This window comes from Zea mays, chromosome 6, assembly GCF_902167145.1.
Source record: "Zea mays cultivar B73 chromosome 6, Zm-B73-REFERENCE-NAM-5.0, whole genome shotgun sequence".
In the NCBI taxonomy this organism is placed as follows: domain Eukaryota; kingdom Viridiplantae; phylum Streptophyta; class Magnoliopsida; order Poales; family Poaceae; genus Zea; species Zea mays.
Genome location: NC_050101.1, coordinates 122,936,185 through 122,954,021, shown reverse-complemented (window position 1 = coordinate 122,954,021; position 17,837 = coordinate 122,936,185). Strand labels below are relative to the sequence as shown.

General features: G+C 42.6%; 1 long non-coding RNA gene across 1 annotated transcript; it reads left to right on the top strand.

Moving 5' to 3' along the window:
* The first annotated feature begins 968 nt into the window (after nucleotides 1-968).
* LOC109940199 (uncharacterized) lies at nucleotides 969-3,168 on the top strand. Its single transcript, XR_002262805.1, has 2 exons — nucleotides 969-1,298; nucleotides 1,539-3,168. It is a non-coding gene; the product is annotated as an uncharacterized lncRNA (long non-coding RNA).
* Nucleotides 3,169-17,837: the final 14,669 nt, after the last annotated feature.

Here is a 17,837-nt window from a genome sequence, read left to right as displayed (position 1 = left end):
AGTCCGAGAAAGACGCGAAGCAGTATTGTATTACGCCCCTTTGGCATGGCACTGTGGCTCCAGCTCCGTCTACCAAACGGTCACAACAAAATGAATTCTCAATGAGAGCCCTCCAAGGGCTAGAGTTGTTTTCTTGTTGAGAGTAAGAGCATTAAAACCTATCTTCTACTGGCTCCTCATATATTTTTATCATACATCATTGGAAAGAAACATCCAAGAAGTTGTTTTGCCAAATGAATTGTAAAACGACTCTGGATACTCCATAGAAGCTAAGGAGCAAGGAGCCATAGCTAGACATGTTTTCAGAGGAGTCGGAGCCCTACCAAAGGGGCCATATTTGAACGGTGGGCTCCTGTGTGGACTATATTTGTGTCTTGTGTGATGTCTTGGACTCGACCTAATGCGAGTGGTTAGGCTAAATAGATCCTCTATTTCAAACTTTACTTTACAAACAGTGTTAATTACAGTCTCACATCCCCTATTTTACATTGTCTGCTAGAGATATACCCTGTAACAGATGATACACTACTCAGCGAATAGAACTCGAACTCTCGCCATCATCTTATGTCACAAGTTGTTTTGCGATCTCTGCTCGCCGAGTCGCTCGTCGACGACCGTCGTGTCTTCTCAGTTCTCACGTTACCAACAGTAGTGTGATGTTGGCCAAGGGTTGTCATAGTTGCCACCAGAGATTGCCAATCTTTGGCCAGGGCGTCACGACAGCTCCATCAGCATGTCTATCGGTGCAGACTTATTTTGTGTTGGACGCCATGTTAAATGGGGAGAAGATATCTGCAACACCTTGGGAGAAGGTGTTTCAGACCGTGGACACACTATCAGGGCTCCTTTGGTTGGCCGAGATCCCGGGAGTATCCAGGTCGATTCCCTAGGTCTAAAATCCACAGGCCGAATCATTCCAGGGAAAATAAAAAATTGTTTGGTGACCCACGCTCCCCGACCTGATCCACGGGGGAGGACAGTGCTTTGGTCTAGGGCCTCATAGGGTCGGGAAGGGCTTCCCCGCGTCCCCTCCCGTGCAAGCCGCCGCCTCCTCCTCTCGTTCGTGAAGCCTCCTCTCCCTCGCGCACGGTACTGCCACCCACCACCTCCACCTCGCACTCGCGCACCCACCGTCGCCCGCCACCCCGCTCTTCCTCACCCCCTCCTCTGCCTCGCGCAAAGCACACCCTACTACAGGCGGCAGGACCGCACAACTTGCCCCAGATCCGAAACGGTCTCCTGTCTCCTCAACTCACGCATGACGACCTCCTCAGCTCCCCCATCCGCATCTCGCGAAGGTACGCCTATGCACTCGCACAAGGGGGTAGTGCTGGCAGCTGACCGCCTGGCCGTAACCAGACGGCGCTCTGCACGATCTGTCCCTAGTTGGTGTGGTAGCTAGTGTACCTCAGCATGGAATTGGGAGCAGGTTTCTCTTCCAATTCCACTGCGAAATTGAGATTCTAGGCTCTTGGTGTGGAAGATCAAGGTGATGGAGGTGGTCCAACAACAGTTTCTAACCCAAGTGGACCTCACAGCTTTGGTAGCTGAGCACGCAGCGGATGGGCGGACGTTGTTGTTTCGCCACATGGAGGAGACGGGCCGGGCGGTGGCTAAACTGCGACCGGAGGAGATGGGGAAGGCGCTGGGGGAGTCGTCGGAGGATTCTGATGGCAAAGAGAGTAATCGCTCTCATTGTTGAGTTCCGTGGCATCCAGGAGGACAAGAGGAGCACCATCGGTGGGGAAATCACCAAGGTGTTCAACAGATGGTTGCTAGAATCACGTATGTCCGCAATGGGATCACGCACTCTCATCAAGTAGGAGTATTGCCTAAGGTGTTCAACAGATGGTGCTAGTTTAGGAGCCACAAAGCTAGAGTAGATCGGAGGGGCTATAATCTCCTTCTTATTCAAAATTGAATACGAAGTGGATTGTAGCCCCTCCAATCCCCTCCGATTTTGTGGCTTTCAAACTAGCCCTGAGCTAGATTTCCCGAAGTTCACTACGGAGGATCCAATTGTGTGGCTGGTAAAGTGCTTGGATTTACTTCAGTATTTTCAAGGTGTCAGTGGCTATGTGGGTTTCTGCCGTGTCCATGCACATGGAAGACAACACATCACAGTGGTGGCAAGTGCACATAGACGTGGTAATGCATTTTAAATTTTATATTATAAAATTTAAGAATCGGATCATATTAAAATAGGACTTTATTTCTATTTATTTTTTAAATAAAATTAATTAAGGGCTCAAACAATTAGTTAAGAAATATTTGTATCGTGATCTATTACCATCCCTAGGTGCACAAGCTGCAATATGGTTTGAACTATTGGGTGTAGTTTGTAGCTACAGTGAAGGCTAAGGGGTTTAAATTGGAGATTTTTTGTGACGCAATTTGTTAAGGGGTTTAAATTGGAGATTTAGAGCATGGTGCAGATACACTTGTTTAGGGTGTGTTTGGTTGGAGAGTCAACTAGAATGGAGCGGCTTTATTCTAGTTTCTGAGAATGGAGCCATTTTATTCCATGTTTGGCAAGTAGAACAAAGCCACTTCAATTTTTGTTTGGTTGAAGAGTAAAATGGAATGGAGCCACTCCGCTCTTTGTTTGATTGGATAGTTTATGAGTATAGAGGAGAGAAGAATGTTCGTATCCAGGAGAACGCTTATGTTTGGTCGTTTTGGTTGGAGCGGGGGTATCCTAACTATTGATGATATATTTTCATATGGATATTCCAGGAGCCGCTTTGCTCTCCAGTTGTTGGAAACCAAACATCCAAAAAATAGGAATAGAGCCCCCTATTCTACACCCCTCAACCAGACACACCCTTAGTGGATCGGACAGTGTTATTGGCTCAGATTCAACAAGAAATGCTTATCAGAAGTAAATATAAAGCTTGGAAGGGAGCTTATATGCCTAAACATGTTAATGTAGCTGCTAAATCAGATTCCAAGAGTGGTTCACATGTGGTGGAATTAAGTAGGGAATGTCACGTTAGGAAGTTCAGAAAGGTGAATGCCTTGTGTTATGCATGTGATGATAAATTTGAGCCACAAGAGAAGTGCTCCACACTTGAATATTATGTTTATTGAGGATATGAACATGGTGTTAACTAATGAGGTATTACAGAAGATGGCAATAAAGAGGTCTGCTGCCCGTTGTATCTACTAGCTTTGAATGGCTCTGATGGTGCAGATTAGAGATGTCCAAATGGGCCGTGCCCGGCGGGCGGCCCGTGGCACGACACGATTTTGGCCCGTCACGAACACGGCACGGCCCGGCACGACCCGTTAGTCGGGCCGGGCTTGGGCCGCTGCCGTGGCACGCCGTGCCGGCCCAAGCACGGCCCGGTTTTTTTATTTTATTTTCCAGTGCATTTATTTGTATATTAGAAGCAACTTTAATAGTTTAGACACAAAATAAGTTTGGTTTAGTTGGCTAGAGTGGTGTAGCTAAGCATTTTAAACCCTCCAACCAAGGTTCAAATCCTAGTAAAGCTTATTTTTAGTCTTTTTTTACTTATTTTCCTTCCCACCCGGTCAAAGCACGGCGGGCCTTAACGGGCTGCGGGCCGGCCCGGCACGGCACGGCTATGTGCGGGCTGTGCTTGGGCCTGGGGTGTGGCACGGTGGCCCAGCCCGGCACGGCCCGTCAACCTAACGGGCCAAAACGTGCCGGGCCGAAGGCGAGCCCGTGCCGGGTCGGCACGGCCCACCCGTTTGGACATCTCTAGTGCAGATAATATGCAGGTGCGAACTATTGTCTGTAAAAAATTCATGTAACTCTTAATTGACTCTAGCAGTTCCACCGGTTTTATTAGTGCTAATATGGTGGATCATTTGGGCTTGTTTGTATGTCCTTGTCATCCAGTTAGAGTCAGGGTGGCTAATGATGAAGTCATGATTATTAGTAAATATATGGTGCAAGGAGTAGAATGGTGGGAAATGGGCATTTCTATCACACTGAGGGCTAGTTTGAGAACTCTATTTTCGCAAAGAATTCCTATTTTCCCAAGAGAAAATGAACTAATTTTTCTTGGAAAAATAGAAATCCTATGGGAAAATGGGTTCCAAACTAGCCCTGATATGAGAGTTTTACCTCTGGCTGCTTTTGACACAATTCTGGGATACGACTAATTGTGGGCCCATAGTCCCATGAAATTCGATTGGGACCAGAAGATATTAAGCTTTGAACATGAGAGGGTGCAAGTCACTTTGCAAGGGGATAGGGATGAAAACGGGACGGGTACCTGGAACGGGTATCAGATACGGGTACCAAAACGGGACGTAATTTCGGATACGGATACGGGTATTTTGTTTGTCGGGACGGATACGGGTAGTACCCGGATATTGAACCTCGGATACGGGTAGGATACAGAATCACTAATACCCGGTCAGTACCCGAAAATCCCGGGTCGGATACGGGTACCCGGAATTCGGGTACCCGTTTTTTCTTTTTCTGCATAATATAGTTATAAAATCATAACTTTTACATATGAAATCGGATGAAGATAAAGTTTATATGAAAATTGTACAGCTTGAAGAGATCTATGACTTTGTAATACATCAATTTTTTTATTTAAACATATCTTTTAGACCAAAATCATTGAAATAATGTCTAAATTTATATTAAATTAATATACTTTATCATTTTTATGTGGGGGCTTAAGGTTATCTCCACGTGGGAACTTAAGGTTATCTTTTTATAGACTATTTATTAGTATTGATAACTTATTTGTATTTTCGGTCGATACTACAATATTTTAATGATTTATTTGTATTTAGATGATTTTCTATGACAAGAAATTAATAATACATAAATAGCCTAAAAATCGTGAAATTTTACGGAGATACAACATATGTCCATATGTAACCATAAAAAATGTTTTGATCATAAGATCTATAAGATGCCCACGTTTCTTTCCTTTCACTTTCACTTATTTGTATGAGTTACATGTGAAATTAGTGTAAGTATCCAAGTTTCAACATAATCAGTACTTCACTTTATCATTTTCATACGAGGACTTGAGTTATCTTAATATAAAATGTTTATTAGTTTTTGTAACTTATTTGCAATTTTTAGTGAAACTAGAATACTTTATGAATTTTAAATATTGCGGTGTTGGTTCTACAATGTTCTTGTGATAAGCAACTTTGAATTGCATGATGTCAATTTTACCGGTTTCCTTTCTTACATCTGATCTATCATATACATGATTATGTATTACTTAACTTATGGATGATTGGACAATTAATATCATCGGATGAACTACCCGACAATTAACCGGTACCTACCCGAGTAGTATCCGTTATCCATTTCTTACCCGTCTGGATTATTACCCGGTCCCATCCTGTATCCGTCCCGAATCTTAACTACCCGTATCTGGTCCCATATCCGAGAGAAATACATTAGGGTATGATACAGAATGACCATATATCCGGCTGTATCCGTCCCGTTTTCATCCCTACAAGGGGATGATGTCGAGCACATGCAGCATGTGCATGCAGTATCTACATTATAGGTGTAGAAATGGCAATGGGGGGATGGCATATGGGCTTTTGTGTTGGCGGAGCAGGTGTCTAATGTTGTCTTTTTGGTATTCCTCAATAATACCATGAGTCTTGTTAAGAACCTTATAAGCCTTGTTATTTGATGAATATTCAAGTAGAAAACCTTCACCACATTTCTTTTCAAACTTAGATAGTCAGCTTCCTTTTCTCCATATATAACATTTGCAACCAAATACTTTAAAATAAGAAATGTGTGGCTTTCTACTAATGAGCAATTCATAGAGAGTTTTCTTCAAGAGCTTATGACAATATAATCTATTTGAGGCATGACAAATGGTATTTATGGCTTCGGCCCAATATGAATGCGACACATTATATTCCTCAAGCATTGATCTAGGCATATCAATTAAGGTCCTATTCTTCCTCTCAACAATATCATTTTGTTCTGGTGTATATTTAGAACAAAATTCATGCTTGATACCCTTATCATCACAATAATCATCAATTCTAAGATTTTTAATTTCTGACCCATTATCACTTCTAACTTTCTTGATATCAAATTCAAATTTTTTTGAGCCAATATATCAAAAGACTTGAATGTCTCAAAGGCATTTGATTTGTCACGAAGAAAGTAAGCCCAAGTGAATCTAGAATAATCGTTCACAATCATAAGGCAATAATAATTACCACCAATACTCACAAAAGATGTTGGTCCAAAGTGATCCATGTGAATTAATTCCAATGGTTGATGAGTTGACATTTGACTTTTATTTGGATGAGTATTTGCCACTTTCTTTCTGGCTTGATAAGATATACATAATTTGTTCTTCTCAAACTTCACATGTTTCAAGCCACATACTAAGTCATGCTTGTTAATTGATTGAGTTGCTTCATTCCAATATGACCAAGTCTTTTATGCCATAACCAACATAATAAAGCCTTAGAGAATAGACAAGATGTAAGCTTTGTTTCACTTGACAAAAAATTAACTAAATAAAGGTTCTCATGCCTAAATCCTTTGAACATGAGATTACTACCATCAACACTAGTAATAAGAACACCATCAACGGTAAAATTGCAACTAAAGTCTAAATCACATAATTGAGGGACAGATAGCAAATTGAAATTTAGAGAATCAACCAAAAGCACATTTGAGATAGAATGATCATTAGAAATAGCAATTCTACCCAAACCTTCAACCTTTTCTTTGCTATTGTCTCCAAATGTGATGCTATCATAGCTTGAGCAATCTTCTTCACTCATTTGGGTGAACATCCTTGTATCCCTGGTCATGTGTTGAGTGCATCCACTATCCAACACCTAATGATTCCCTCTCGCCTTGTAGTTCACCTACAAAAGGAAATCAATCTCTTTTAGGTACCCAAACTTGTTTGGGTCCTTGGATGTTAGAGACCAAGGTCTTTGGACCCAAATTGCTTTCTTCTTGTTGCCAACAATTGGAGTACCAACAAACTTAGCATGGACACCCTTTGCATTATGAGTAAGAACATGACAATGATCAAAGAGAGTGGAGGATACATTCTTTTACTTAGGACACTCCTTGGTATGTCCCTTCTTGTGACACACTTTGTCACATTCATTTGCGAATTTAGTCTTTTGCTTTGCAAAAGCATTCTTTCCTTTCTTGGGGACATACCCAAGAACCTCACGGTTAAGTAAGCACCATTGGCTTCCCGAAATGAAATCCAGTTTGGCCTTGCCACCATAGGCCTTCTTCAAATCTTACACATCATATGAATAACCATCATCCACATCATCATCAACATCAACATCACTTAAATCATTTATGACTTTTACCTTAGTGCCACACTTTGCCATGAGGCAATTGGAGATGAGAAGAGTGAAGGAGCCTCCTTGATGGCGATGCCGGCGTTGGGCTTGGATGAAGTATCATTATCATCATCATCTGAGCTTGCATCCAAATCCCATTCAACTAGATAGGCTTGGCCATCCTTCTTCTTATAGAACTTCTTCTTGGCTTCCACACCCTTGTCCTTCTTCTTGCTAGGACAATTCATGGCAATGTGACTGGGTTCCCCACACTCAAAGCAATTTCTATCATTAAAACATTTCTCCTTGAAGATTGTTCTCTCCTTGGTTGACCTTTCTTCTTCTTCATGAACTTGTTGAATCTTTTCACAAAGAGAGCCATCTCTTCATCTCTTTCACTTCCACTTTTTCCCGTGGTATCGGTGATTTGCCGATCACCCCTAATCCATGTTGAGGTGGATTCCAAGCTCTCACTTGCTCCTCTATCAAGACATGGGTTGATCTCAAGTCATGCAAACAAGGAAACACTAAATACCTTGGTTTTACTAACGTCGCCTTTGCCACTCCGATGAAGTAGGCACGAACCCCTCATAATCTCCTCTACGGCTCCTTCACAATCTTCACGAAGAGTTCGACGGAGTCACCACCAAGCCGTCTAGGAGGCGGCAACCTCCAAGAGTAACAAGTCAATGACGCTTTCTCGGTGTATCACCTAGTGCCTCAAGATCACCAAATGATGCAACACAGTATATGCACTCAATCACTCACTAGAACTCAATCTCAAGTAATGTGGGTGAGTGAGAGTGTTGGAAGATCACCAATGTGCTCAATGTATGCTAGGAATGGCCAAGAGAGCCGCCATACATGAGCACACCTTCTATTTATACTCCCCCATTCAACACTAGCCGTTATGGGCAAGTTGCCCCTTTCTACGCACACGCAGACGGTCCACGTCCTATGGTCGAACGATCAGTCGTACAAGTAACGACTATATTTACCGTTTGAAACATGTTAGAGCTATCGGAAAAGGCAGGTCCGGACAGTTCGCCAACCCCGGCCAGATGGTCTGAGACTTGGCAATTTAAAGAAAACGAGCTCTGCCCACTATGCATTTACACAGGCGGACAGTTCGCCTATCAAGGACGAACGTCATGCAACATGGGAGTTAGTGCTGTCCGAGCTCAAATCTCGTATAGTGCATAGTACAATCCACCAAAACACACGATCCCTACCCAAATCGAATTTGGCACCTACGGACGGTCCACCGACCCAGGTCGAACAGTCCGCACAATCACCCAGGGACTTGTGCAACTTGGTAACTTCTCTAGTTAGGACCACAGACGGTCTGGTCCCAAGGCCCAGATAGTTCGCAGTACAAAGGTTTTCAACCACACCCAAATAGACCATTTTTGTTATCTCTCTGAGTGAATCGTGGATGCTCCGACCATCTGGCCTAGACGGTCTGCACCACCAATACTTAGCCATGCTTTTGAAAATATTTTAACTCTCAAATTCGGAAGCGTTGTTAGTCCTCATGCAAATGCAACATCTAAATGCTCTATGAGGAACTAAGTTTCACATAGATAATTGTTATTGATCCCTCTTAATAGTACAACTATCTAGCCTACTAATCCGGTCAATTCTCTTCTCTAAACACCTTGTGACCAACAAAAGTAAAATCCTACATAATATCTTAGCCTTCATCTGATCCACAACCAATGTTGAAGTCTCCAAGACTTTCAATAAAGATCTTCTCCCAATGGTCCAACATGCATTCTTATTTCTCCAAAATTTCATTAGTCCACATATGGTTATCATTAATTACCATAACATCGCTTAGGGGCCTAGATGATTCATAGTGGCTTACTTGGTCTGCAATGTGATGATGTTCAACATGTGAAGAGCGCACTCGTCATGTTCTGTTTGGTGGGACACCACGACAGAAGCTCTAGCAGACTCAAGATCCCTAATACTTGCTCTTGTAATATTTCCTCTCACATGCAGCAAGTCTGAGCAACTTGTCCTGACTAGCCAAAGCAGTCGTTAGCTCCTCTACCTTAGTGGCGAGATCATCAGCGGAACGAAATAACTCATAGGTGGAGTCGTTGCCAAGATCCTTCCTGTCACTGCCCACTGCATCCTCACCAACGGCCATGGTGAAAAATCCTCCAACGGTGTCGGTGAGGAAACATAGTCCATTGAGCTTGTCCTTAATATGCCTCTCGAGCTCCTTATCGCTCGAGGAGGAGAAAGACTTGTCTGAGTCATGGTCGAGGTCTCTTAGGGAGGCCGGGATGGCACACTCCTAGATCTTTGCCTTCTAGAGGTACTTCTTTTTAAGTGCCTCCTTGTCGAACCTCCCCTGGATTTGTGCTTGCTAGAGGTGTACTTTGCTTGCTTTTGCACCGACCAGAGTGATGGTCGCACGGGCTGGCCTCCTGCTTGCCCTTCATATTAGGGCATCTGATGATGAAGTGGTCAGGGTTGCTACAATTAAAGCATCCATCCATGGACCTGCCACGCAGAGGATTCATGCGGTTGTTGTGGAACCGCGTGAATTGGCTAGCAACAAGTGCCAGCTCCTCATCCCCAAGGCACTCCACTTGCTCCTCTATGATGGAGAACAAAATAAACAAAGCGAACAATGCAGGTGAAGGGTTAGAAGAAGAGCCACTTCCAGAGACCAGGGCCATGGTGGGTGCACAAGGGTTCTCAAACTTTGCCCGCGTCTAGTGATCGATTTTGTGGACTTGAGCATGCTGAAGAGCTCGTCCACGGTGAGAGTTTCATAATTGGGTGACTCGATGATCGCCGAGACTTTTACTTCCCAAATCCTTTGATCTAGAGCATGTATAAGCTTAAGTACCATCTCATGATCATCATATAGTAGTTGCACCTTATTGGCGCGCATCTTGTTCATAATTGATCGGAACTAAGAAAATGTTGTATTAATGGTCTCTCCAGCCAACTGCACAAAGTTCTCATACTCCTGCCTGTATGTATTAAAGAGTCTAGTCTTTACATGATCATTGCCCTCTTGGAATTTGAAAGGGAAATGGCCTCAACATTTCCTTAATCAATTTTTGTGTTTGACGTCCATCACAAACCATGTGGACTAACTAGTTTGCCTAGTTGATATTTTTCTCAGGTGCATAAAGTTCATATACACATACAAAGAAAATGACCTTGGGACAATTCTACAAGTTTGGAGGAAAACAGGCTTGCTGTAGCCTGAGGCGCACCGAACAGTGTCCGGTCCCCAGGCTTGAGCACTTCACGAACTGGGCGCTCTCGGTAAATCAAAGCGCTCCTCGGATAAAAATCACCGGATTGTCCGGCGTGCAACCGAACTGTCCGGTGAGCCCACGTACCAACGGTCGACTTCGCCAACGGTCGACTGTTGTTGACTACGCAGCAGTCTGAGCGTCAGAAGTCAGAAGACAGTCTAGGACGTCAGGTCGCACCGGCTGTCCGGTGTACCACCGGACTATCCGGTGCACCAAAAGGACATACGACTTCAACGGTCAACAGCTCCAAATCCTAATAGTCAGCTGACATGGCACGCATCGGACAGTGAATAGTACTATGTCCGGTGCACCACCGGACTATCCGGTGTGCCCATCGACAGAAAAGTCAGCCAACGGCTAGAATAGTGGTTGGGGCTATAAATACCCCCAACCACCACCATTCACGTCATCCAAGCCTTCCACTCTCAACATTCAATACAAGAGCAAAGAATACACTCCAAAGACACATTCAAAGCCTTTGATCTTCTCCAAGTTCCATAATCAAGTCAAGAGACAAAAGTGTTTAGTGACTTGAGAGAGGGTGATTTGTGTTTCTTTTGTTGCTCTTGTTGCTTGGTTGCTTTCTTCATCTCTATCTCTAAACTTTCCAAGTGTTTTGTAAAGCAAGCAAGAGACACCTAATTGTGTGGTGATACTTGTGGGTCTTAGTGACCCGTGAGATTAAGAAGAAGCACTCGATCGGTATAGGTGTACGATTGAGAAAGGGAAAGGGTTGAAATAGACCCAACCTTTGTGGCCTCCTCAACGGGGAGTATGTTCTTTGGAACCGAACCTCGGGAAACAAATCTTCATGTCCACTTGTGTTGATCTTCACCTTTCGATTTGTTTCTTCCCTTTCCTCCCTCTCTAAAGTTCTCTTGCTCATATTGTTTTGAGTTTGCTTACAAAGTTATTCGCATTGATTGAACAACTCATAGCAAGAAGAACTATCTTCCGCACTCCGAATTCACTATTATTTATTTCTAACCCTAACATCGGGTAAAGTACATGTTCAAAGTTTATAATTTTCAGGTTTCGCCTATTCACCCCCCCTCTAGACAACTTTTAGAATTTCTCCAAGGTGGACCAGATCTCATGAGCCGTACCCAAATGTCCAACTTGCTCAAACTTAGCAAGTGAGAGACACGAGAACATAACGTTTTGAGCCTTGTTGTTCGAATCATGGTGTAAGGAAAACAGAACTCGGGCCATTTAGCTCAATAGGTTTTGGTGTTTGATGATCAACATAACATGTGGACTAATGTATTTCCCAAGTGTTTGTTTGTTGTAGTTCAGAGGATGCGAAGTGGATTGGACTAAGGCTCTGAGGGTGCAACACCTCAAAGAAGACATTATAAGACCCATAGAAGACATTACAAAGTCATATTGAAGATACTTTATACATGCAAAGAGTCCAACACATCAAGAAGTAGAAGTGAGATACAAAGCTACAAAACAAAAGTGAAGTTGACAAAGTTGAGAGGAAGGGCTGATTGAATTGGAAGTGTTTCACAAAATCAAATCTACGCAAACTGATATGGCTTCAACTCTGAGATGTAGATAGATTTATAAGCTTTCCAAAAAGTCCAAGATCATCAGAATCGGAGTTCGGAGCTAAAAGTTATGCCCACAATATGAAGTCGTAATTACTGAAAAAACTGCAGCGGCATATGGATGTCTAGTGCACACCGGACTGTCCGATGTGCCACATTTGCTCAAACTGGTATGGCTTCAACTCTGGGATGTATAGAATTTCATAAGCTTTCCAAAAAGTACAAGATCATCAAAATCACAGTTCAAAGCTAAAAGTTATGGTCAAATTACGACAAGCGAACATGGGTTGTCCGGTGCACACCGGACCGTCCGGTGCACCATGTCCGGTGCGCCATTTTGGAAGCTCCAACGGCTATCTTCAACGGCTAGTTCACGTGGCATGTCCAGTGCACCACCGGACAGTTCGGTGCACCCGTCTGGTGCGCCGCAGAAAGCTGCAGAACTTCTTTCCAACGGCTATATTTGAGTTGGGGCCTATATATACTTCATCCAACCGGCATTTGGAGGTGTGCGAGCCCAAGCAACATACCAAGGCATATTGTAGACATTCCAAGTGCTCAAACACCCAAGTGCTTAATAGAATCACTCGATGATTAGCGTAGGTGATTTGCGAAGTGCTTAGGTTAGTTAGACCGCATTAGCGCTTGCTCATGGTGAATCCTAGCTAGTTGAGTGAGTTTAGATAAACCACACAACCCCTCGGCTCTTGCGCGAGTCGTTGTAATTGTACTGAGTGGGGTGAGAGTCTTGCGAGACCGTGACAACCGCGTTTGTGTCACGGCCGCCACCGTGTATCGGAGGGAAAAGGCTCGCGGCGTTTTCAGCCGGAAGCTCGATAGTGGAGACGACGGGGAGCGTCCAAGAGGAGCCGGAAGCGAAGCACCACTTACGCGTGGAGAAGGCCCATGGCTCTCTACGGAGTTACTCGACCGAGGTGCTTGACCCTCGCGTGGGCTTCCCTTTGCGTAGGGGCACCAACGAGGATTAGTCGGGACCTTGCGTGGTTCCGGATACCTCGGTAAAAATACAGGCGTCATCCACGAGAGTTTGCATCTCTACCTTGCTTTTTAAGCTTTCGCATTTATATTAAGCATTTAAGTTTCAATCTTGTCTTTATACTTATATAGTGTAGATTGAAACTTAGCCATTGCAGTAGAGATAGCAACACTTAGACAAAACATAGTCTGCACATTCTAGTTTGATTATTTACATAGGTTTTGCTCTAGGGATTTATTTGCGGCTTAGTTTAGTGAAAGTTTTAGAAGTCTTAATTCACCCCCCTCTTAGGCGTCACTTGTTTCCTTCAATTGGTATCAGAGCCTGGTTTGGCTCATTCGAAACGCTTTAGCTTCACTGCTAAAAGAGCCAACGCTTTTTAGAGGAAGGGATGGATACTCATAGGCCACCACACTTCGACGGCACTAACTTCCCATATTATAGTGCTAGAATGGCTTGTTACCTAGAGGCCGTTGATCTAGGTGTTTGGAGAGTCACTCGTGACGGGATGAAACTCCCCAAGAATCCTGAGAAACCCACCACGAGTGAGGAAAAAGAAATTCATTTAAATGCTAGAGCCAAAAATTGCTTGTATGAATCTCTTAGCATGGATATATTTAAGCAAGTGTTTACATTGAAAACTGCTAATGAGATTTGGTTAAAATTGCATGAGCTCCATGACGGCACATCCAGTGTCCGTGAGCAAAAACATTGCCTAATTTTAAATGAGTATAATTCTTTTTCTATGAAAGATAATGAGCTTGTTAGAGATATGTATTCTCGTTTGAACCTAATCATCAATGAGCTCAATTCTATTGGCATAAATAAGCTAGGTGATGCGGACATTGTGAGGAAGATTATCTCCCTGCTACCACAACAAAGATATGGGAGCATCATCACCATCCTTCACAACATGGAGGACTTGAGTACAATGACCTTGACCACTATGATTGGGAAAAATTGTGGCCTTTGAGATGTCGCGAAAAATGTGTCGGGGAGAGGAGCCAACTTCCTCAAGGCCATATGCTTTTGCATGTGATGAAAGGAAGGGTAAAAAGAAGGCTCCCACTCCAAGTTCCTCAAGTGAAGAAGAGAAAGAAGAAGAAAATGATGATGAAGAAGATAATCAACCAACAACATCATCCTCCGAGGACGAAGAAGCAATCCGACGCGTCGAAAAGGTAATGAGGATGATCCGTGAGATTAATCTAATGGGTGTGCCCCTGCAGGTAGAAGATCTTCTCTTTAACATTGACAGGAAAAAGCAAAGAAAGAGAGGATTCTTCGCATGCGGGGAGAAGGGCCACTTCAGGGAGAGCTGTCCAACTATGGTCGAACCCAAAAAGGAGAGGAGCCAAGGCAAGGCGCTAACAAGTGTCAAAACTTGGGACGATTCTTCAAGTGAAGATGAACCTCCAAGGACACGCAGCCACCGATCCTCATCACGGTCATCACGGTCATCACGCAAGTGCCTTATGGCAAGAGGTAAAATGAGTATTCCATTCTCTAGTGATGAAAGTAGTAGTGATGATGAAGGTGAGGGAAAGCCCTACGTAGATGAGCTTGCGGAAGCCGTTAAATTTTTTCAAGATGTATGCACTAAACAAAAGGCTCAACTTAAAACTTTGAAAAATAAGTTGATTAGCTCTCAAAATGACTATAAAGGTTTGCTAGAAAAATTTGAAGCTTTTGCAAATTTGAATTGTGAGCTATCAACTAAAATTGAGCAATTACAGTCTAGTGCTACATCCACAGCTACCGATGATGGCCTTATTAAAAAGAATGAGAAACCTAAGGCTAAGTTAGCTAGCTCTCAAGAAGCTATTGAAAATTTGCTAGAGAAAATGGAAATTCTTAGCATACACAAAAATGAGCTAACTACTAAGCTAGAAAACATTGGTAGCACCCCAGGAGCATCTTTAGTTGAAATTCCTGAAATTATTAAAAAGGATGCTTCTACTTCTTGCTTTGATTTAATTAATGATTCTAACTCCTGCAACCAAGTTCTTGTTGAGAATATTGTTGTAGAAACATGTTCGGACGAGGTTGCAAAGGAAAATGAGCAATTAAGGCAAGAAGTGGCTCGCCTTGGCAAGGCTTTGTATGACAAGAAAGGCAAAGCCAAACAAATCCGACCTCCACAGGATAACACCACTGCGGGAGTGAACAAGCCTATGGAGGGAGAAACCGTGATTTGTAGGCTATGCCACATGGAAGGCCATAAGTCTTTTCAATGCAAGGCAATGACTGGGGATAAGCAAACGCAAAAGCTCAAGCAAAAGCCAACAAGCAAAATAACCAACACCTGCATCAAAAAGGTGGACAAAAAGGCTGCTACACCATATTTGATCAAAAAGAAAAAGAATGGGAAGGTGATAGCAATCAAGGCCAACAAGCAAGCCAACAAAGGAAAGGGGGCCAAACGCATCTGGGTGCCAAAAGAAATAATTTCAACCATGAAAAGCACCAAGAAGGTTTGGATCCCGAAAGGGAAATGAGTAGTCTAAAGGACCACGGGAAATTTGGAGACTTGGCAAAATTAGGGATGTATATCATGGGATACATCATATTGGATCAAGTTTATTGCCAAGTGGGTTAGTAAATATGTTGGACCCAAATTTCCCCACCCATGACTAAGGTAACTAGAATCGTTGTATTTCTTGTTTTTATATATGCATATCTATTTTCTTGTATCTAGTTTTACCTTTCATGCCTAGTATTTCATTTTGTACTTATTTGAGATTAACAATGCATGCATACTAGGTAAATCACATGGTAGGATTGCTTGTTTTCAATTCATAATCTTGAGCAAACCTACATGGTCTAAAATGTTTAATTATATGTGCCAAAGCTCAAATTATAGATAATTTGCCCCTCTTGATATCAAATCAAAGTGCATGTCTCCTACAAGTATTCAAAACTTGTATGCACACTTTCAGGGGGAGGTTACTTTATAATCTAAGACTTTGAGACTAATACCTTTTTCGAGTCTATTTCATGTAGTAGTCTCATTGTAAGGAAAATGATGTCCCCGGAGAAAGACAACAAGCTTCCACTGCAAATCTGCAAGAATTCTAATGTCTCACAAGCCTATCATTTGTCTTCAAATGGTCCGCCATCAATTTTCAATTGGTAACTCTGAGACTACATTTAGCTTCATTTTCATGTCTTCTCCGATATTTGGTTAGACTATATTTCATATCTTATACTTCCCATGCTACTATAAATGCATATATTGTTGACTCATATTTTGTTACCTATGCATAAGGGAAGTTAGTCTATTCAAATCATGTCTTGCACCTCCATTTCTCACATGCTTTTTCCTAAGTAGAAGATCTTTGTCAGGGGGAGTTTTTCTTCGTCTCTAAAAGGGGAGAAAATTCTTTCTAAAGGAGAACACTCATTTAGGGGGAGTAACAATTTGGTGCTTCAACTGGTATTAATTGACAAATCCTTTATGAGGGCAGTCTTATTTGCTTCCTATATGCTTTTAATGTCTTCTTTTTCGGTGGTTGATGCCAAAGGGGGAGAAGTTGTAGGGACCAAAGCAATGAAAATGTTATCAAACATCAAACACCACCAAATTAAAAAAAAATTCATCCTTCAAGTGTTTTTGGCTGTTTGGTCTAAAATAGGAAGTAAGTGAATTATGGAGTTAGGGGGAGGCTTAAGTCCATAATCTCACTCTATGGGGACAATCATGCATCCTAGCAAGTAGATTGCATATTTTCATTCAAATGTTTGTTATATTTGCTATTTTGCTTGCTTTGGTTGTGTTGTCATCAATCACCAAAAAGAGGGAGATTGTAAGGAAAATGGAATCCGAGCCATTTAGCTCAATAGGTTTTGGTGTTTGATGATCAACATAACATGTGGACTAATGTATTTCCCAAGTGTTTGTGTGTTGTAGTTCAGAGGATGCGAAGTGGATTGGACTAAGGCTCTGAGGGTGCAACACCTCAAAGAAGACATTATAAGACCCATAGAAGACATTACAAAGTCATATTGAAGATACTTTATACATGCGAAGACTCCAACACATCAATAAGTAGAAGTGAGATACAAAGCTACAAACAAAAGTGAAGTTGACAAAATTGAGAGGAAGGGCTGATTGAATTGGAAGTGTTTCACAATATCAACAAGTACAAAGTCATATTGAAGATACTTTATACATGCGAAGACTCCAACACATCAATAAGTAGTAGTGAGATACAAAGCTACAAACAAAAGTGAAAGTTGACAAAATTGAGAGGAAGGGCTGATTGAATTGGAAGTGTTTCACAATATCAAATCTACTCAAACTGACATGGCTTCAACTCTGATATGTAGATAATTTTATAAGCTTTCCAAAAAGTCTAAGATCATCAAAATCGGAGTTCGGATCTAAAAGTTATGCCCACAATACGAAGTCGTAATTGCTGAAAAAACTGCAGCAACATATGGATGTCTAGTGCACACCGAACTATCCGGTGTGCCAAATTTGCTCAAACTGGTATGGCTTCAACTCTGGGATGTAGATAATTTCATAAGCTTTCCAAAAAGTACAAGATCATCGAAATCGGAGTTCGGAGCTAAAAGTTATGGCCAAATTACGACAAGCGAACCTGGGTTGTCCAGTGCACATCGGACCGTCCGGTGCGCCATCTTCAGAAGCTCCAATGGCTATCTTCAACGGCTAGTTCACGTGGCATGTCCGGTGCA